This window comes from Protopterus annectens, chromosome 16.part0, assembly GCF_019279795.1.
Source record: "Protopterus annectens isolate FY-2018-M chromosome 16.part0, PAN1.0, whole genome shotgun sequence".
In the NCBI taxonomy this organism is placed as follows: domain Eukaryota; kingdom Metazoa; phylum Chordata; order Ceratodontiformes; family Protopteridae; genus Protopterus; species Protopterus annectens.
The window spans coordinates 635,968,744-635,981,949 of record NC_056750.1 but is presented as its reverse complement, the minus strand read 5'-3'; the positions used below and the strand labels follow the sequence as shown (position 1 = coordinate 635,981,949).

At 37.9% G+C, this 13,206-nt stretch overlaps 1 protein-coding gene across 1 annotated transcript in view; it reads right to left on the bottom strand.

Annotated features, from left to right (window-relative positions):
* STKLD1 (serine/threonine kinase like domain containing 1) overlaps positions 1-13,206 on the bottom strand; it is a 636,164-nt gene that overhangs the window by 601,725 nt on the left and 21,233 nt on the right. The gene's annotated exons all lie outside the window — the stretch shown is intronic.

Sequence of the window (13,206 nt, the reverse complement as noted above, 5' to 3'; positions counted from 1 at the left end):
CAGAGGCATTAATTATTTTGGCGCTGCTTTCATAAACGCTTATCCCAAATGCACAATTCTGCACTTTGATCCCTCTGTATTCAAATCTGACCATCTCTCAGTGATCTTCTCTATGAAACCTGCTTTGTGACCCGTAGTAGCTTGTTTGCGTTCAGGGATTACTCTGTATCCATTTACTTACTCTTTACTGATCTTATTCCTAATCAAAAATGGTATAACTCACCAGCAAGCCTTGTAATTGAGACCACTGCCTGTTCGGAATTTAGTCCTGCTTGAACATATGCATTGAGGCATTGGTACCAATCCTGCAACTGAGGCACTGATACCAATCCTGTATAAGTATAATGACAAGTGTGAAACTAAATCCATATGGTGGAACTTCCATATCAACAAACTCAGTAATATAAAGGAAAAGTTTCTGGCCATCCATAAAAGATGACAATATCTTCATTATAAAAGGGATTTAAAGTGGGTTAAGTATCTCAAACTAAACATATGAAAATGTAAGGCCAGCTCTGAAGTTACAGTTTCAGCTAATTAAAAAGACAACCATAAAGCCTTCTTCAGCTATATTAGGATGCTTAGAAGTAACAAACAATTCTGCACTGAACTTCTCTCATGTGGTACCTTCTTCTGGTACCCCAATGACATTGCTAATATTCTTGTGGACAAATTCTCATCTACCTTCAGTCCACACTCCCTCCCATTTTCCCTTCATTCCCCCTCATACTCCTCTCCTGAGATCAATCTGAACCAAGTCCTTTTGGCATTTTCCAATATTAAAAATGCTACTTACACGAGTCCTGATGACATCCCTGGATATCTTCTGGAAAGCATAAAGTGCCACCTAACAAAACCCCTCCATCAACTCTTCAGCCTGAACCTTTCCACTGGTTATATGCCTGAGGTGTGGAGTATGGCAGCTTTGGTTCCCATGCATAAAGGGTGTTCCCTCTACTGACATTGGAAATCAGAGGCCTGTTAGTCTCATTAGTATTATCTGCAAGGCTATGGAACATATTACACCCGGACTAATGAACAATGTTATAAGCAACCTTATATCCCTGGATACACACTAGTTCAGCTTTGTAAAATGCAGATCATGCCTACTCAACCTGGCTGAGTCCTTTAAAAGGGTTACAGAGGCCATGTATATGGGCATACAGTCTGCACTGCTAATCTGGACCTTGCCAAGGCCTTTAACACTATCTCCCATGCTGGCATTATTGACAAACTCTCCTAACTCAGCATTAAACAATACATTTTTTGCTATATAGGCAAATGGTTCTTTGGCAGAACCCACACTACTAAAGCCAAGGGTACTTGCTCTATTAGGAAAATTTAGTGTTTTCTTGCAGGAGTCAGTCCTATACCCCATCCTTTTTAGTATATATTTTTCTAACATAAAAGACAATATTAAGGTACTATGGTGAACCAAATTTGCTGATGACTGCAAACTGAGGACCATTATTAAATTCTATTCTGATACTCAAATTCTGCAACAAGGGCTAAACCAAACAAATGCTTGGTATTTTAATAATGGACTTACCCTCAGCTTCAAGAAATTTAGCATAGATTTCTTTGGTAAATCAAGCATCATTACTGCTTTCTATATAGATAACATTGCACATAAATGTGGCACAGTCATCAGGGACTTGGATACATATGTTGATAACAGACTCTTTTTTTGGCCACCCCATCTCTGTAGTGGTTAGAAAATGCTTCTGCAATGCATAACTTATCCTTCATGGTATCAACTCAAGGTACAAAGAAGTTATAGTCTCTCTTTATTTAGCCATTATCAGGGCCATCACTGAATATAATGCACTCCAGTTTGAGAATTCTCAGTGTTTTCTCATCAAAAAGATCTCAAGTCTTGGTACTCTCAGCTACTAAACTAGAAGTCCTGTCCCACTCTGAGAGGTGATATCGGATTAGCCTTCTGGGCTATGAATAACCTTGCACTCTTTGAATTCCTTCACCCAAACTGAATCTGTGATAAAATAAACAGTTGCTCTAGAGATTTATTTATTTATTTATTTATTCGTTTTATTTATTTAACTTTTCTTTACCGGGAAAGTCCAACTTGGAATGAGCAAATTTTCAGCGGAGGCCCTGGGAGAAATGCTCCAATTACATGTCTTTGTAATGTGGGAGGAAACCAAAGCACCCAGAGAAAACCCACTTGAATGCAGGGAAACATGCAGACTCCATAAAGAAGGTACCCTGGCCAAGAATTAAACTGGAGAACCTCTTGCTGTGAGGCAACTGCTGCACCATTGCACCATGCAGATATAAACCGAGTCTATATCACATAATCAAATCATGGAACATCAAACGCTCAAATGAGCGAATGTTCACATAATCGAATACTGTATTGTGGGGGGCTGCACCCCCTACACCCCCCCGCAAAATATATATTCCTAATCCGAGGTCTCACTACAGTGAGGAAAGGGCAAAATTACCGATCTTCACTGTAGTGTGAAATAAATCCAGGAACTTCAATGATGTGAAAATTCACTCATTTGAGCATTCGATGTTCCGCTCATTTGAGCGTTCGATGTTCCGCGATGCGAAGTTATGATATAAAACCATATAAACCTATACTACCACATCAAAAATAGGATTATTAATAAGATTTATTCTCTCTTCTTCACACTTCTAACTACATAACCCCACCTTAAAGACACACATTCTAATTTCCACCACTCAAACAAACAACTATCATCATTCCTCCTGCTATGTCTCTTTTCCATCAATAACATACAACACTAATACACTTGCTGCATAGTTTCATCTTTCTCTACTCCACATCCTGTCCTAACTACCTACTTTTATTCCTGTTACTACCAACAATTACTATTTCTCCTAACAGTCCTTATAATTCTGTCGTATACTCTCAACTGTACAGATTTTCACAGACTGTCCAGATTTTTTCTCGTATTTTAGTCTGTTCCTCATAAAATTTGTGATTTTCTGGATTTTTGAGGCAAATCAGTAAGGTCTGAATTCACTAAATAATGACATTCATTTGAGTTTCAGAATTTATATCCTTCAGAAAATGCATGATAACAAGACATTCTGTTCTAGCAAATTTCTAAGTTTATAAGAGTAGTATTTAAAATGTGTCCATATTTTAAGGGCTTTGTCCCCCATTATGTTTGGATTTGTCCAGATTTTTTGTGTTAAGAGACTGAGACGTATGTTCCTTACTCAGTTCTACTTAATACTACTATGCTTTATTCTCTTCAATGAAAGTTAACCAGCCCCTACATATCCGTCAGCTTCCATCCATTACCATATCATACCACAGTTACCATTCCAACTATCATCAGTTACTAACATCTCATATCTAGACAAACAGATAGACAGACAGATATATCATTCAGTAATCTGGTCCTACACCTGGCCAAGCATCTCCTCAAGCTTACATGCTCCTACTACTTCTTTGAGGTAACATCAGTGTTAACCCAGGTCCATCTCCATTCTCCTACGCCATACTTAATTCACAAAGTATAAGAAACAAAACATACCAGATCAATGACTTAATTACTGTACATAAGCTTGATTTAGATGGTATCACAGAATAATGGGTTATGGCTAACAATTAATCCATCCTTACATAATTTTCCCCATGATTATAACTACTTTTTTGACCCCAGAACAGGCTCAGAAAAACCCCTCCTGTTCAAATCACACTTGCTCAAGGAAACACTAACACAGATACTTCTTTTAAATGGCTGCTTATATATGTATATATATATATATATATATATATATATATATATATATATATATATATATATATATATATTCCCTTCTCCAAGCAAATCATACTACATTACATGCTAGCATATCTACCACCTCTGTCTTCACTTCCCAAGCTAAATAACGTACTAAAAGAAATAATTTCCTCCACAAATAACATAAAAGTCTCGTAACACTTGAAGACTTCAGTCTCAACCTGCTTAGTCCCATTTCCAATTACCTGAATGCTATTCTCATTCAGTTAAACCTCACTTAGCTCACAGCTTAACCTCCTAGCCCCAACCTAAACATGTCTCACCATTCCCTCCTAGATCCCATATTAGCAAACAAACCGTTTCTTATTTCAGTCATCATCATTCACCCACCATCTTCCAGTGACCACTGCCTTATCATTTCCATATCCATCATCCATATGCCATCAAAGGTAATATTTTTCTGTAACACATCAATTCTGAAGTCAGCTAACTTTAAAACTGATGCAGAACTACTCACCTCTATACTGAATGATGTGCAAAACTCATGCTTCTCAGCAATCCAAAGACTATGCAAACCAAAAACTAATAATTAGTTAACATACAAGCTTACAGCTTTTCTACAACTCAGACGCAGGGTATGGTATTCTAAGAAAGCCCTTTCTACACCTTAAATAGACAACACTCTACTCTGCTGTGTAATGTTGCCAGGGAAGCAATACACCATCATAAAAGGCACTTGATGAAGTCATACCAAACATCACTGAAAGAATCACCTACACACATCTGGGAAGAAGACAGCCATATTACAGTATGGACTAACCTTCCCTGCATGAATTCCACATCCCCTCAATTTCCTGTCTCTGACTTTCATTCTCATTTCAGCAACATTCCCATCCTTTACTCTAGTCAGTTACAAACTGCTTCTGCCACCCCCACCATCCCTTCATACACCCCTTCATTCTACTTCAAAACTATCACATGCAAGGACACCTACCTACTGCTTAAACAGATTAAAATTGACAGACCCCTTGTACCAACATCCCCTTAAACCATGATTGATTTATCACAGCAGAGATAACATCAAAACTCTACTGAAACACATCTACAACCTATGTATTACATTTAATATTATGCCTAATAACTGGAACAATGCCATTGTAAAACATCTTCCTAAGAAACTCAGTCCCTCCAATACCTCAGATTTCTAGCCTGTTTTAACCCTCCCTGAATTAAGAAAGATTCTGGAAACATTACTTGATTTAAAACTCACTCAATACATCAGCCAGTACCACTTTCTATCTTAAAAGCTGCATGGCTTTTTGTCTAGTCTCACTACATCCATAGCTATCTGGATAGTCACAGACAACATTCTTTTTGGACAAACAAATGCCTAATTACTGGATCCATTTTTATTGACCTCACCGGAGTCTTTGGTTTTGCCAATCGCTCAGTTCACCTAGTCCATCTCAGTGAAATAGTTATTAGTGATGATACACTACCCTGTTCAAAACCTACTACTCTAACTGCCACTTCTCGGTGAATTACAACTCCTCAACCTTTCCAGCATCCTGCAAGGATGTATTCTAGTAGCTCTCCTCTTTTCCATCTAAATTAACAAACTCCCATTTGACTTAACTTATCATCCTCTCCTGCTTTATTCTGATGACATGGACCTATTATGCTCCAAGAAATTCTCTCTCTTCCCTTGAACTTGAATTTCAGGCCAATTTTTATAGCCTTATTCAATGATAAACAATTATTGCTTAACTCCTCTAAAACAAAAATAAAGCTTTTTGGTACTACGTAAAAGTTCACTTCTATCTCTAGACCTCTAAAAATTCTCAACAATCTGAATACCACTATTGAAATCAATACATTCAAATACAGGTCTACCGTAATATGTCAACTTCAGAAATAGCTGACACAGTAAACATCAAACCAGAAACATCTAAACTCTGGAACAATGAAATGTGGATGTAGCTTATGTTCAGCGTTCTTCAGTGGTGTTTACTGGATTTTTTCCTACATGTAGCTATAATGCCATTTCAGAGTTAGTATATATAATTAACCAGAACTGTGATGGGCACAGAGGGCTTTCTCCCCTGCAAAAATGTGTTTTAAACATGTTTTACATTAGTTGATATTCCAAAGTTTTGATTTTTCCAGTTTGATGTTTTATGTGTCAGTTATTTCTACATATGACAATTTGATGTATATCTGCAAATACTGAGGGATTTAACTGGACCCCTTCCTAAATTTCCATTTCCACCTGGTCTATGCATACAAAAAAATAACTCTTTCTTCTTCTTCTGGGTTTAATTTCTCCAAGTGTTTTGGATGTTTAATACCATGATGGGAATGGACTCCATTGCTATATCAGGGTATGATTAGAGTTCATGAAATTTGAATTGAATAATTATTAGCATTTCTGAGCTAATATGATCTCCCCTTTTCTTTCCAGACTCTGTAGTAATGATGTAGGTAAAAGTATCTTGATAGCTCAGCAAGAATATGGTCTCTTTCAAATTGCTGCAGCCTTTAAAAGAAATGCATTTACCATTCAAACCATCCCAGATACCATATACAGATTCATCACTCTCTCCCCCAAGAAAAAGAGCACCACTGCAAAGCAATTGAAAAAGCTGAAAGATTATCTGTGAAACAGCATTTATCAATTTATTGACATTTATTCATCTGTAAAGTCTGATTGGGCACAAGTGCCCTTTTTCAGTAGAAGCCCGGGGAGAATAGCTCCAAGGTAATAATAATTTAAAGCAACCAATCTTTACAATAGTAATACATGCTGACTTTCTACTCATCTCTCAGCTGTTTAAACTTATTAGGAATGAGACCTTCCCTCACAAGCCTCCAGGCTATTCAGAGATGCATCAACATATAATTTTATAAATGTTAGCCAATCAGGTCCTTTCCTCCAAATCCCCCAAACTAGATTTCAATGCGCAGACCATGCCTTCTCAATCTGTGGGAATCTCTCTCTTCTTTTCTTAAACATAATTCCTCTTAGCCCATTTTCTGATATGAACTAAAAGCATGTTACAAGACTCTAGAACAATACAACTGCTCTCTCCCTCTCTCTCTCTCTCTGTGGTCATATAACTTAAACTCTTCCTACCCTAGTTTTCACAGCTTGTTCTGGCTTCACTTTTCATTGTGATTCTTTCAGCATGCCAGCTCTAACATCCACCTTATATATAATGCATGTATATATTGTGTTTTGCCATTTACTCTGTATATAATGTAATGCAGCTATTGTTTTTATACTCTCTTGCCAACTCTGATATTCATTTTGTATACAATACATGCATATATTTACATTTTCTTTTTCACCTTGTATATAATGCAATGTATTGATGTTGCATGTCCACAGTCATGACAATAACATGATTCACGAAAATGAACTGTAGTACTGTCAGGACTGCATTTGGGCAAAACTACCCACACAGCATGTAAAAGAATGCACACAATGTTTACAAATGAGTCAATTTTTTTAAAGGAAATTTAGGGGGGGGGGGTGTTACATAAAATCAAAATACAACTGTAAGAATTCATGGTGTCTAGAATATTAATGGAAAATTACAGGGAAAACAAAAAGAAGTAATGTACTTACCATAACATTCCATCTGTGTTGTCCATTTTCATTCTTCCTCAGCCACTGGATTCGGATCTGATCCTTGGTTCCAACTCGGCCGTTACTAAAACTCATGGCCACCAAAAACTCTCAAGCTCTTTCCTTTCCCATAATGCAACAGCCCTAACACTCCCCAGATCTTATTTGGTGTTATATATTGAAAAATAAATATATATAAATATATATATATATATATATATATATATATATATATATATATGGCTCTACTTTATTTGGTCGAATTTCATTTGGTCGAAAATTATTTCAGGCAGCCCACTTCACTGCAAGCTCATTTGGTCGAAAATGAAATAGAACCCCTGCCCCACTACAGTGCAACCTGGAATGAGAATATTAAGTAAGGAGGGAGGGCACAGCCCCCCACATTGGGGGGTGTGGGGGCATAGTCCCCCACATTTTGCAAATAGGTTTTACCAAACATATATATATATATATATATATATATATATATATATATATATATATATATATATATATATATATATATATCAATTTATTTTTAATGGATACACCTTCATATAACACTGAATACACTACAATTACATGGGGGGCTATGCCTCCCACAACCCACACACCCCCCTTAATTAATATTCTCACTCCAGGGTCACACTGCAGTGGGGCAGGGGCTGTATTTCATTATCAACCAAATGAAATTCGACCAATTGTGGGCTGCCTGAAATCATTTTCGACCAAATGTAAATCGACCAAACAAAGTAGATCCATATATATATATATATATATATATATATATATATATATATATATATGGTATGAAACTTTTTTGGAAATACTTAAGTATATAGAGCCTATCTGGAGCTCAGTCTGAAGGACAGTTGTGTCTTTTTAGCTTCTCAATCTTCCAGAAGTGAAATAAGAAAAGGAATGGAGGCTGGTGGGTGGTAAGGTGAGGAAGAATGAAAATGAACAGTACAGATGGAACGTTATGGTGAGTACATAACTTCTTTAGCTGATGTTGTCAATTTTCATTTATTCCTCAACCACTGGGACAGAGTCCCCAACTACCTAAATTCCCAGATCGAATCTAAGGAAGTATAGTCCTGAGCACAGTTGAATCAAAGGCTGCTCTTCCCCTAGAGACCAGATTGAATTTGTAATGAGTGATAAAAGTATGAGGATTCATCCACATTGCACCTGCACATATATCATCCATGGTAAGCTTTAGAAAGAAATACTGTGGAAGTTGTCATAGATATTGTCGAATGTGCTCTTATAGGTTTTGGTAAGGTTATGCTCAGTTTGCTGTAAATAAACATCATACAAATCGTCAGCCATTTGGCTAAAGTGACCTTTGCAATTGGTTTGCCTAATTTTGAATGTACAAAGGATACAAATAATGGGTATTTTTTTTCTGATCTCTTTCCTTTTATGTAAATAAAAATGTAATTGTCTGTGAACATCCAATAAATATAACATATATTCACCTTTGTTTGAAAATTTAGGAAAGAAAACTGGTAAATTATTTGACTGACTGATATTGGATTCGGACTCCACCTTAGGAAGGATAGAAACGTTGATACGTAATGTCACTCTGTCCTTCTGAAAATTCAAGTAAGGAGGTTTAGATGATAAAGCTTGAAGTTCTGAGATTCTACTAGCAGAAGTAATGGCCACTAGAAAAATAGTTTTCCATGTCAAGAATTTAAGTTCACATTTAGCTGCTGGTTCGAATGGGGATTGAATTAAGGTATGTACCACCAAATTTAAATCCCATGGTGGTGCAGGATCTTTTTAAGGTGGTCTGAGCAGTAGGATGCCTCTTAAAAAGGCTTTACAAAGTTTAGATGAAGCCCAGGAAGACTTGTCAAATCCAGTGTAAAATTATGAATTGCTGCTAACTGGACTTTGATTATTGAGGAGCTAGCCCCCTCATTAAAAATTGTTGCCAAAAATACTAGGACAATTTGTACTGGAGCTGAAAAAAGGGTCAATGTGTTTCTGCTCAAATGTTTTCTTGTGGAAGCATTATGTGAAGATAAAGGTACAGTATGTGGCAATCAGGGGAAGACAGCATCAGTTGTCTGGCTATCAAGAGAACTGGAGAAACTAAGCTGCTAGCTTGAGGTTTGAAATATCCAGATATGTCATGCCTGCCATGTAAGACAGGAGGTCTGGAATTGGATCCAGAATCCAAGGTGGGTACAGTAGGAGAGGCTAAAAGAAGGATGATAAAATCTGTCAAGGCCAGTAAGGTGCAATGAGGATAACCCTGCCCTTAAACTGGACAGCTTTCTGTAGAAATTTGGGAATTAGGAGAATCGGAGGATACTCATAGAGAAGACTGGGAGGCCAATCATGGAGAAGAGCATCTGTCGGTGATTTCCCCTGTGCTGGGATTAGGACAAAGAAGCTGCTGCACTTATTGTTTAGAAGAGATGCAAAAAGATTGCAGCAAGGCTGGCCCATTGACTGAAAATCATATATGTCACTTTGCTGTTGACTTCCCCAGAATGTATATTGCTATTAGAAAACGGTTGAATGAGATCACCCATTGCCAACCCTGAGGGCTTCTTTACACAAGGGGTAAGACCTAATTCCCTCTTGTATGTTGATATACCAAACTACTGACATGTTGTCCATTTGAATCACAATTGTCCCGAAAAGGAGACCATCTTGGAATGCCTGCAATGCTAACAGTACTGCTCTAATTTCCAGAACATTGATATGCATTTTGACCTCTGCGGGGAACCAAGTGCCTTGGACTATCTTTCCCAGGAAGTGCCCCCACTCAATCTTGGATGTGTCCGTGGTCACTAAAGCCTTGGAATGAGGGAGAATGAAGGGGTGACCTTGTAAAAGTTGATCTGATTGAATCCACCACCTAAGGTATTTCTTGCATGCACTGGTTATTTTTATTTGTGCTGACATGGGGTGATAAAAAACTGACCACTGTGTTGACAGTATCCACTGAAAAATTCTCATATGAAATCTTGCAAGGGGAACTAGAATTATGGCTGCTGACATTAACCCTAGGGCTTGTAGAATCAGTTGATCTGAAATTGTGGTACTGAATATTATTTTCTTGACCCGGAATCTGATAATTAATGTCATATAACTTATTTTATTTTTGCAGTTAAAAGCATTCTCTAGAGTCGCCTTGTTCCTTTTTCTATTTAAAACTTTCATTTAGTGTGTCACTACTGTTTTCATGCTGGGATAAACATTTCTCTAGTATTTTCTGCCTAAAATAGTGTAGCAAGTAGCTGTAGCATTGTCCATTTTCTGGACTGTTGTCTCTGGGCCTAGACATTTGTTTGCAGTGGCTGTGTGTTCTGAACACATTTTCCAGGCCATCTTGGATTAGCAGAAGCCATTCTCCATTTTGGTGAGAGTATAGTGTTGATTGGCCTCTGGCTGGTAAAGATTGCCATGTCTAGAGCTTGGAGTAAGCACCTTGTTGTTTTTTTTGAGCTTTTTTTAAGTTGTTTCAGGTTTCAACCTTCTGTTATTTAAGATTTACCTTTGTGAGTGTTTCTGCTATTTCACACTGAGCTAAATGGAGGAGGGGCACTGACCACAACTCTGATATGTTATATAAAACAGTAAGTATCATGTTTTCTTGCTTATTTTTTTTTTTTACTAGTTATTGCTTATTCTTACCATTTATTGCACTTTTTATTGTCCACTGTCTACTTTTTATTGCATTGTTTATTGTATGCTGCCTACATTTTACTGTATGTTATTGCTATAAACTAATCTGCACTGTTCTACTGTCTTACTGGGCCTTTTAAATCACTTTTGTTATTGCCTCACTTTTTGTAAAGCTTATTTAGCTAGTTTCACTGTGTGAAAGGTATTAATTGGAAATGTTCTCCTTTCGTTAAGCATCTGTTTGTTGTTCTGTTTTTCTTGCCAAGGAGTGTATTATATAACTGATTTGTTTGCAGTGAAAAGTCTTCTCTAGATTCTCCTTGCTCCTTTTTCTGTTTAAAACTTTCCTTTAGTGTCTCACTGCTGTTTTTCTGCTGGGATAAACATTTATGTAGTGTTTTCTGCCTGTACTAGTTTAGCTAGTAGATGTAGCATAATTCCCCACCCCCTCTCCCTATTCTTGTCTTGTTCTTAAACTTGGTGGCTTTGCATTTGCCCACCCCTACTGTGAATTTGATCTGGGACACTCCTCCCAGTCCAGTCTCATTAGCTCATTCTACTTAATACAGAAAGAGCATTTGGGAAGGCCAACCCCATAGTTTCTTTACATTGAATTATCTTCTGTTCTCCCTTTCTCCCTTCCCACTCTAAAAAAAAAAATAAGCTGCTTTTACATTATTTGTGTTTCATACTCTATTACTTTGTCTTGTTTTTTCAGCTACTTGTTCTCTAAAGTGTTCAATTGCATCTTTTCTGATGCATTTATTACTGCTTGTTTTTAGCCTGTGTAAATTGTAAGTATTATTGTAAGCCTCTTAGTTTTAGTCTAAGCACTTGGCTATAGGCCTATCCCTTAGCTCTCCCTAGCCTTTCTCCCTCAAATTCTGACAAATATGGATGGACAATTTTCTGCAGTTTCTCCTGCCAGCCTGGTTGATATGGGCATCCTGAGACAGTGTAGCAACTGTTTCATGTACACAGACAACCATCTGCTATTACCAGCTAGGAACACAATTTGTGAGAGTTACATTAAGAACCTAGAGTCTGTGCTCTCTCCCTCACAAGCCAGTATATCTGGCACTGAGAAGGCTATTAACACAATCACTATACCTCAAACACTACCCTCAACTACACAACACACACCTACATATGTGGAGGTTCTCCAAACAAAGGAAACCTCAGAGGCAAAAACACACATGAACTCCACAACACTCCACACTACACACCACTCATAGTCCACAAACCTGTATCTTGCAACCACAAAGGCCTAACCATAAACCCAACATATTAGTCATAGGAGACTCCATTGTGAGACACACAGATGTGCCTCTTACCAGGCTGGATAAGGGGAAAGTCACGATTAGTTGTCTGTCAGGTGCCAGAATCTGCCATCTTACACATGCATTCAAGTCTCTCAACAACAGGTACTGTTATGACTCTGTCATAGTCCATGTTGGGGTAAACGACTTGAGACAAACCTCCCTGGACTATATGAAGAGAGACATAATTGAGCTCAGTGAATATGTGTCCCAGGCAGGTTTGTCCCTAGCCTTAAGCAGCATTGTACCATCACCCAGAATGATGCCTCAATACAAACAGAAAATGATTGACTTTAACAACTGGCTTAGTTTCTGGTGTCTTTCCAGGGGGGGATCCAGTACCTGACAGCCTGGGAAGATATAATCAACAGACCACAATGCTTTGCTAGAGATGGCCTGCATCTGTCTCACTTGGGCTTAAGGCTTCTGGCAAAGGCCCTTGCCTCCCCCATAGTGCCTTTTTTAGGAAAAGTCCTGATGCCGATAAAACCAACATAAACATTTCAACAAAATGCAAACTAAAGGTAATGCTGCTAAACGCTAGAATTCTAAACATGAAACTGCACTCATTGCAAGCATTCTTAACCCTGGAAGATGTTGACATTTGTGCAGTCACAGAAACCTGGTTCAAAACTGCGGAGAGCACCCCAGCCTTAGCTGGTTACTCATTGTATCATGCATTCAGATCCCAAACTGTGGGCAGCAAAGCCAAATGAGGTGGAGTTTCACTGTATATTAAAGACACACTCACACCTCCAGGCTGGTCTAACAGTATGACACACAGGAAACACTCCAGGTGCAGTTAAACATTGACAAGACCCCTATTCAAATCATAGCTAGCTAGAGGCCCCCGAATTTGACTCAGGAT